The sequence below is a fragment of the Suncus etruscus genome, chromosome 4, assembly GCF_024139225.1.
Source record: "Suncus etruscus isolate mSunEtr1 chromosome 4, mSunEtr1.pri.cur, whole genome shotgun sequence".
Lineage (NCBI taxonomy): Eukaryota > Metazoa > Chordata > Mammalia > Eulipotyphla > Soricidae > Suncus > Suncus etruscus.
In genome coordinates this window covers 55,997,068-56,006,823 of record NC_064851.1, presented here as the reverse complement: position 1 = coordinate 56,006,823, position 9,756 = coordinate 55,997,068, and the positions used below count along the sequence as shown (strand labels likewise).

At 32.7% G+C, this 9,756-nt stretch overlaps 1 non-coding gene across 1 annotated transcript; it reads left to right on the top strand.

Annotated features, from left to right (window-relative positions):
* Nucleotides 1–7,764: 7,764 nt before the first annotated feature.
* LOC126008118 (U1 spliceosomal RNA) lies at nucleotides 7,765–7,936 on the top strand. Its single transcript, XR_007495513.1, has one exon. It is a non-coding gene; the product is annotated as a U1 spliceosomal RNA (small nuclear RNA).
* The last annotated feature ends 1,820 nt before the right edge of the window (nucleotides 7,937–9,756 follow it).

Genomic DNA, 9,756 nt, shown 5'->3' with positions numbered 1-9,756 from the left:
AACAAACTCACAAACTCCTGCAAACTGCTTTTCATAATTAATCTCCCATATACACTCCCAAAGAAACACTGTACTTTATCTTCAAATACTGTTTGACTGTCATAGTGAATTTATTCGTGAATAATCAAATAAACACATCTTTAATATTAATTTTGCTAAACAAATACCAAGAAAATTAAATAAGATGATTTATAAATTAATCACATATTTTAGGTGATACACTGTATCATACTTGGTTTTGATAAACCAGACACAGAACAAATATTTAATTTTTTTCAACTTCAGTAAAACAAAGCAGAGATATATACAAGAAAGACTGCATAGTTGGTGGCTCAAGTTTTACTTGTTATTACTGTAAAACCAAACACTGGCGATCTATTTTGGTTAAATTTACATATTTAATAAAAGGTTATAAACTCAATATTAATAGAACTGCAATGAATTTACTATTTTCAAGTTATTAAGACAAACCAAAATCTTGTAATCCTGCTATGTCTGAATTATTGATAGTGTTTATTTATTTTCTTAAATATTAATTATGAACCATATATTCTGTCTGAAACAAATCTACATCTGAGGTCAAATTAGAAATATTTAAATAGTCTAGTGTCTAGTATGGTCCACATGGTTTGCATCAAGAAAGTGCAGACATAAAAAATCAAAGGAATTAAATATATTTATAAAATGTCTATGTGCTTGATATTCTTTATGTTATAGGCAACTTTATTTTTATTAACTTATTGTCTTTATGAAACCTGATTTCTGTGGATATCAAATCAGTTCTTATAACATGCTTATAGTTCCAAATTAAGTATAAGATCTGTTCATAATTGGAAGCCTTATTTTCATACAAATGTGGACCTTGAGTGATTATTAAGATTACCACAGTAAAACAAGTGCTGAAAAACTTGATTCATACAATTAGTTAGATAAGAAGAGTGAGAAAAGATGACATTCACAGCCATCAATGTTCTGTAAAAAAACACTTTTACAGTAAGTTCTACAGCATCATTTGATTGAAACTCTTACTAAAGACTAAAAAGAAAACTAAACTAAGCTAAACTAAAATGAAACTAAACTAATGAAGCAACCACATTTATAATTTCTGCACTTAGATATTACTCCTGGCAGCCTCAGGGGACAATATGGGATGCCAGGGATAGAACTTGTGTCAGCCACATGTAAGGCAAATGCCCTACCTGCTGCTTTGTCACTCTGGCCCCAGAAATGTATTTTTCAATCAGAAAAAACAAAACTCTGATATTTCAAATGTCATAATTATTTAGTTCTAAACAGGTTTTAATCTTTCTTTAAAAGTTTTCTGAGGTTGATAGTACCTTAGGCAAGATAAATGCATTGCACGGGCATCTATCCAACTTCATTCTCAGCATTCTATTTGTTCTGCAAAAGTACCTACAGAAATACTTCCTTAGTACAGAGCAATATGTAAACCCTGAGTATCATTTGCTGTAGAACAACAACAACAACAACAAAAAAAAAAACAACCCAGAAATAAATAAGTGTAATAACACTAAATATTCAGTTATATTATTGCTAATTGGTTTTCAGTAGCCAGCCTTTGCAGATTCAATTTTTTACTTTATTAAACTTTTTACTGAATTTAAAGATTTATAAAACTTTAGCATATCTGTTACTTGTTTCTCATAATGCATTCATTTCTGCCACTCATTTTTAAACAACAATACAACCACTAATGTAATATTCTCTCCACCATTGTTCCCATATACCCACCCATTCACAAGCCTACTCCCTTAGCAGGCAGGGAATAATAAATTTTATATTACTTGTTTAAAGGAAAGTGGTAATAATATTAATTTAAGAAATGTAAAAAGGAGGGAGGAGTGGGAAGGAAAAAATTGAAAGACCCTTTCTTTAGCTGAAAGTGCATGCTCCTGAGCCCAGAGCAACCAACTATTCACACCATTCCTTGTTTCTACAAGCCCAGCAAGTAGCCAGTCCTTATATGACTGCCTTCCCATCTCAGGTGCATTGCTCTTAAGGAGAGAATTACTTCTAGACCTAAATTTTCACTCCCAAGCTCCAAATAGCTATCCAATAGTCAAATCTCTCCCCTCTTCCCAAAGCTCGGGCCAGATGTATTAGTAGCCATCTTTAGTATAATCAGCTTAATAGATCACTTTTTTAAGTAACAGAGAACAACAAACTCCAATATTAAAACTTCCAAAATGCAAAGAATAATGGGAAACTACAAAGTTCAACTGCAATTGCAGACAGGTAGAGAAAGCTAGGCAAATTTCACATCAAAATGCTTGAGCATGTTCAATAAAAACTACAATTGACAATGCATAAGCAACTAAAATCAAGGAGGCTGTAGCCAGCAGAATTAATTAATCAATAGATGAACAATTCAATCAACTCAAAGAACTTTCAGATAATAAGATAATACTCACAAATGGAACTTAAGGGACTAAAGAAAAAGTTAGCATGCATAGTAGAAGAATCATAAAATAGAAGTAGAAGCATAGTGGAACAAACATGAAAATATACATGAATATTTTATATTCATATATACATGAATACATGTATACATTAACATGAAAACAAATTACAAGCCCGTTTTGAATTAAAAAGGTTAAAAAATTTAAAAAAGAATAGAAGAAAATTTAAGATACTCAATGAACAAAAACATGAGGAAAACTCATTATATAATATAAAATATAATATAATTATAGGAATACAAGAAGGGGAAATGAGGAAAAGGTAAGAACATATTGGGAGACATAATAGCAGATAACTTCCCTACTATTGGGAAAGAGGAAACTGCAAATTCAAGAGGCCAAAAGAGTAGCAAACAAAATAGACTCAAACAGAACAACACCAAGACATAAGAATCAGAATATTAAAAATCTAAGAAAGAGAGCTTTTTAAAGAAGTAAAGAAGAGGAAAAGCAAAGTATGAAGGAAAGAACATAAGAATCACACCAGATCAAATCTATAAAATGGTTCAGGCAACAAAATTACAGAATAAAAATTTCAGGAAACGAAGCAATAGCACAGTGAGTAGAGCACTTGCTTTGCATGCAGCAGACCCAGTTTTGATCTTTAGCATCCCATATGGGTCCCTAAACCAGGCTGGAGTGATTCCTGAATGTAGAGCCATGAGTAACTTCTGAGCTGTGGCTCAAATACCAAAATATATTTTTCAACCAAGAGTCCATTACCTAGAAAATCACTCATTTATATGGAGTGGAGGAATAAAACATTGTCAAACAAAAAAGACCTTGCAGCATTTGTAATATATAAATTGAGTCTAACTGAATTATTATTAAAGGTCACTTATATAAATCAAACAATCAATTGTAATCAACAGCAACAATACAGCAGCCCTTTATGTGAACAGTTTTCTTAATTGTCAATGGACTAAAATATTGTAAGTCTCAAACCCAAAACAGAAAGTAAATTTGTGACAATTATTGTATCTTATAATGAGGTCATTAAGTCACTGTCAGAAGGTTTATTATGTTATTTTCTACGTTTATTTTACTTGTTAGTTTTATATTTGTTTTGTTTCTGAACATTAGGTGGTTTCAAATTTATGTTGACATTAAAATTGGTGTGCTCTTACTAGGATGACAATTATTTAAAAAAATGGAGTTGTGCACAGCGACAAGTCCAGAAATTCTAAGCTCTGTCACTGCTATTACAATTTTTGTGGGGCATGGTTTTGGCTTCCAGGACTTCCAGAGTATGAGAAAGCAGGGATGTGATATCATCCCAAATCCCAGCATAACTGTAGATTTTTTCTCTTTGGAGTCTATGCAGAGATCAGTAGTGAAGCTGAGCCGTTGATGAAACAGAGACTACAGCTACAGAAGCTACAGCTGGTATGGCTTCTGGGCAAGGTAGGGACTCAGAGTACTTCTGAGATGATCTATTTTCAGCTCCTTGGTCATGTACCCATGATGTGTCACAGTTTGGTTTACGTCTCTTTTGAGAATGGAGTGAGTCTGTGAGTTGGCAAAATGCAGTTATTGCAGCTCTGCATTTTGAACATCTAAAATACTGTTTCTTAGACATTTTTAGCATATAAATGATAGATTTTAATTTCCAAATGGTGAATTTTAAAATGCCTGTATTTTATTGATAATTGTATAAAGTAAAAACATTATTTAAAGTTGTAACTGAAGAATAAATGTCAAGTAACAAACACTTTAATATGATGTGAGAAAATTTTTGAAGATCAGGTTTCTAACTATAAGCTAAGTGCATTTACTTAACAAATATAGCTACATTAAAATATATCAAGATGTAGTTTAGCACAAAACTATCATTTACTTTGAACAAAAATTAAATATTAGTTAAGTATAATAATGTCTAAAATATATCTTACAATAATTCTAATTTTTGGAGAAAATTAATTTATCAATAATTATATTTATAGTTTTTATGAAGAGAAATTTGACAAAATCTAAGATCTTTTATGTTCTAGTAATATAGTTGTGTAGGCATCAGTTCTCCTAAAGCTCCATCAATACACACAGAAATGCAAACTATTCTGAAAACCTTGTATCATTTAATTGTTATTAATTAGGTAATAAAACTTTTTATTTTTATAAATTTTACTTACCTGTATGTAATTTTTGTCATTGTTTTAAGTTTTTATATTTTATAAAATACAATAAACACATGTTTATGATTCAAAGTTTCATCATGAGCTATTTCCCATTCATGATATAAGCACTTAAGTATATTTTACCATTCAAAGAAAAAATAATGTACCTGATTCTTAATAAAGAATAAGAAATATAGTTATGCAGGTCAATGTCATTGGATGGTACAATTTTTTCATAACTACAAAGCATTTGTATTTCTGAAATCAGTCTTGTATAGGAAATGACTGTGATCACATGCCTTTTATAAGTGTGGAAAAACACAGCAAGCAATGAATGTAGCTCTGTTCATGCTCTATGTGAAGAATTTGTTGTAGAGATTATGAAAGGAGAAAAGTAAGGAAAACATATTGTGTATTTCCACAAATAGTCAAATGCAATGTTTTAAAAACTGGACGAATATCACAATCTTCTGAGAAGTTTTTTTAACATACTAGTATCTATGTCATTCCTATTTATGCTACAGAGTCTTATGTACATGAGAAGTCAGAATTGTTTTCACTGGTATAAGGTCAATTTTTTAAGTAGACAGAGATGTATATTATCAACATTCAAAAATTAGTTAATAAGAACAGTAGTAATGTTTACTTTTATAAAGCTAACACATGAAAGGACACTAGGATTCATATTATGAATCACCATTTCTTTATTTATTATTTTTGCTATCATGTCAGAATTACTCAAGCATTGTAAAAATTAATGAACTGCAAACCATAATAATCATAAAAAAACCTGGAGTTTTAAAAACCACAAAATTCTAGGGCCTTACCACAAACCTACTGAACAATAATTTTTATGTAAATATCCTGGAAAGTTAGGGAAATTTGAAAGCACATCCCTAATTTTAAGGTGACCTTTTAAACTGTGAATGATAGTTGTGATCTAGCACTCTATGAGAGGAACAAAATGGGAAGATTTCCCTTCCCTATTTGCATCTCCCAGATTTTCATAATTTCCTAAGTATCCAAACAGGGATGCTCTGTGAGAAATAGCCAATAGGGAAATTCTACACTTACCCTTTAAAAGATTAATGTTTTGACACTTTCTCTAAAGTATCTTCACAGCTCTGGGCCAGGGAGATAATACAGTGGGTATAATGCTTACTTTGTACACTACTGACCCAAATTCCATCCCTGGCACACCAAATGTTTTCTCTAAGCATCATGAGGAGTGATCCCTGGATGCAGAGCCAGGAGTAAGCTCTGAGCAAAAGCTTCACAGCTGTGCTAGACTACTTTTGCAAAATCTCTTTGATCCATTAACTTCATAATAATCATTACATAATTTTATAATTATATTCAATTTTGACTCCTACAGTAGATAGTAAACTTCTGCAGAGGAGGGCAGAGCTTCCCTGTTTAAAGTCATTTCAATATTTTACAATAGCCATACAGAAAAAAAATTATGAATGAATAAAAGTTATAGGCAGTAGTATGGAAGATGGAGACATTTACTGCACTAAAGGGAATATAAGCAGAGACATAAAGATTTCCTAAGGAGGGGAGGCTGTGCTGGCTCTGAAGCAGAGAGCAAGGGGTCTGGCACAGCAGAGAAGAGCGGAAACAAGCCAGGTGGGCGGAAGACGGCTAATGCCCTGGAGAAAAGAGAAGCATGTATGCGTATGAACAAGGAGCCAGGCAGCTTGAATTAAGCAGAAAGTACAATCAGGCTATGATGAATGTCGAGGACAGTTAGATTAAGAGTGACTCATGATCAGTTTTGATTTGACGTAAGCAAAATTCAGATGCTGCAGGGTTCAGAGAAGGAGAGATGATCAAAACAACTTGCAAGGAATGACTCATGTTCTCTGTATAAGACTGAATGAAAGGACAGAACTAAAGATACTTGAAACCAGAATGACAGTGCAATCAAACTGTAGTGCAATTAGGCATCAAAATGCATGGTCTATTTAATTTACTGTGTCCTACTTAGAGTTGCAAAAATGTTTGACGCATCTAGGTAGAAATATAACACCTGTGGATCAGAGGGAGTGATGAGGTCCTATAAAAATACAGTTAAATTTGAGCTTTTATAGAGGAAAAAAAAGACAATGAAGATACTAATTAATGCTTTGGTGTGCAAAATACGTTAGAGAAATATAAAGACAGGGAACTCCTGGAAACAGGAGAAATGAGCTCTGCTCTTAGCACGAGGGCCATCATGACATTTAAGAAAGCTTATCTTTTATTCAATGAGGATTACATGAGAATAGGAAAATCTGTTGCCTCACAGCTACAGTCCATGATTGTCATAATACTAAAGGAAATAGCAATACATTTCAAACAGCAAGTTTTACAATCTCTTATTCTTTATAGATTGTTCTATTTCATTATATTCCATGCATTCATAGTCATTTTATTCTTAAGCCCTCCACTTCTTGTATTTTTTCTTTCATTCTTATAGAATACTTAGTTTAACTATTTTCATGGGCCCATTACATATCTCCAATCTGTCAAAATATTTGAAAGACACTCAACCTATCAAAAAAGCATAACACTATGCTTCAACTAACCATTCTGTTTTTACTCATCTGTTATTTAAAACAGCCTTTCTACAATTTCATACATATCCAGCAGTCATCATGCTTTCTCATTTTAATAATTCATATGTATTTTTCTGCCTAAAATCATTAAGAAGCTCCCAAAATCCTTCAGGATATAGGCCATAGAGATTATTCAGAGTTAAATGATTTTAATGTCTTCTGCCCTTGGATTCTTTATCAATTTTTATTTTTCACTGTCACTGCACCAGTAATCTCTTAATATATATAAAACATACATGCTCTCTCCTCCCTCCCTACCTTAGTAAATGATGTTCTCTATATTATGTTAATGTTAGCATCATTTTTTCTTCTTTTGTTTTGTTTTTGTTTTTGTTTTTTTTGGGGGGGGCTACACCCTTGACACTCAGGGGTTACTCCTGACTATGCAATCAGAAATTACTCCTGACTTGGGGACCATATGGGACTCTGGCATATAGTTAGATCCGGGGATCTAACTACGGTCTGTCCTAGGTTAGTGCGTTCAAGGCAAATGCCCTACCACTTGCACCGCTGCTCTGGCCCCAGCATTATTTCTTCCGTTAGATTTTACTCATTAAAAAATCTGTTATCATACTTATCTGGCAGGGGATACCATGATCACCAAGGTGGTTACCCCAAAGCTAAGCATCTGGCTTACACTCCAGATGCTGAACACTACATGTGCTGAACACTGTGATTTCAATGTGGGAAACTTGACTGCATAATTTGTGGTAGTAGGGGACTGTGTTTGTGCTTGTCCCTGAAAAAAAAACTGTTACCATTATCTCGATGGTGTCTTCCTTGATGGTTTCCAAAACTTTTCTATAAGCATACATAGCTGATTCTAACTTGCCTGGACAGATTAAAATAATTATTGTGCTAACTTTTTTTTTATTCTAATTAAGTATAATCCTTAGTACAGCATGTCATCTCTTAACTCTCTTCACTCTATGCTTAGTATGGTGCAAACCGAATTATATAAACAACGTGAAGTGAAGGGAAAGAACAAAGGGAAGATGGAGGAAGAAAATAGGAAAGAACTTTTCCCTCCAACAAAAATGTCTTCCAAAGAACTGAAAAGTAAAAGAAGAGAAAGTATTAAAGCTAACCTCAATCCAAACTGAATGATAGTGAGTGAATTAAGTGAATTTGGAATCACAAAACATATTAACATTATCATAATTCTTTATAGTTTTGAAAATTCCATTAGAAAAACTGCATTAATTACTGATGCCAGGTCTAGTATACTGTAGAAAAATTAGTATGCTTCAGTGCATGTCCTAACCCTTCACAATTCATTTGGTGAAGCTTTCACATATTTATTACATCAGTGACTGATCAAGACACATACAAAACAGAACAGTGAACATCCAAATATACAGGTAATTCACAGTGCTCAGGTGATTCAAAAGGTCAGATAATTCAAAAATAATGGAAATAAAGGAAAAGCATTCTAGAGATAGGATCAAAGATCTTAGAGAAAGGTGGGGAATTTGGAATAATTATATTTGGCCAGATAAGTTTTTATTATACTTTTCAGAGCTTAGTATAACTGACATATTAATATATAGTATTATCTTCCTCCTCATATATTCCCAGACACATTAATTATATCTGTCTCCTTCCTCTCTTTTCTTCATACTATGTTTTAACACTAGATTGATAATTCCTTCTCTCTTCATTTCTCAATATTTCTTTCACTGCAGATCCAGTGAACTTAATCATTATCATCCCACTCATTGCTCCAGGAAATAGTGCAGTCTTCTAGTTCTAGTGAATCATGTTCTAGGATGCTAAGATAGTATCCATTATCTTCCTTAATATGAAATAATGTGTTCAATACTTAAATTTGTATCCAGTGGTTTTGGTCTTTCACTCACTCTCAAAAGTAAAAAGAAATTTAAGAAATTATTCTGGTAGCTCAAGGAAGTTATAATAAAATAGTCAAAATACTCAAACACAGACCTTATCATATATCAACATTAAGAAGCTATCATTTGTATCAAGTAAGACATATTAAAAACATGTTCATTTAATAATAGTCATTGTTTTGCCCTTGATAACTCATCTAAGTGAATTTATCTAAATTAATGGTAATTTTAAGATTTGAGATGAAAGACAAGCAGATATATTCACTGCATTAGAAAGTTACCCTGGAGCCGGAGAGATAGCACAGCAGTAGGGCATTTGCCTTGCATGCAGTCGACCCAAGATAGATGGGAAGTTTGAATCCTAGCATCCCATATTGTCTTTTGAGCCTGCAAGGAGCGATTTCTGAGTGCAGAGCCAGGAGTAACTCCTGAGCACCACCGGTGAGACCCCCAAATAAAACCAAAAGAAAAAAGTTACCCTTATACTCAATTACATATTATTCTCACATTTGTAGCTCGTTTCTCTCAAATTAGTCATAAAATTATCAGCTGCTTGAGCTGCTTGTATATCAATAAAAATTGTCAAATGTTAGCCCTACCTTGGAGTTTGCATTTTAACCAACTCTTTTCTTTCCTTCAGAAAATATTTAATGAGATACACAAAATTTATAATTGATCTATCAAAATATTTCTATTTGGTTACTGCTTTGCC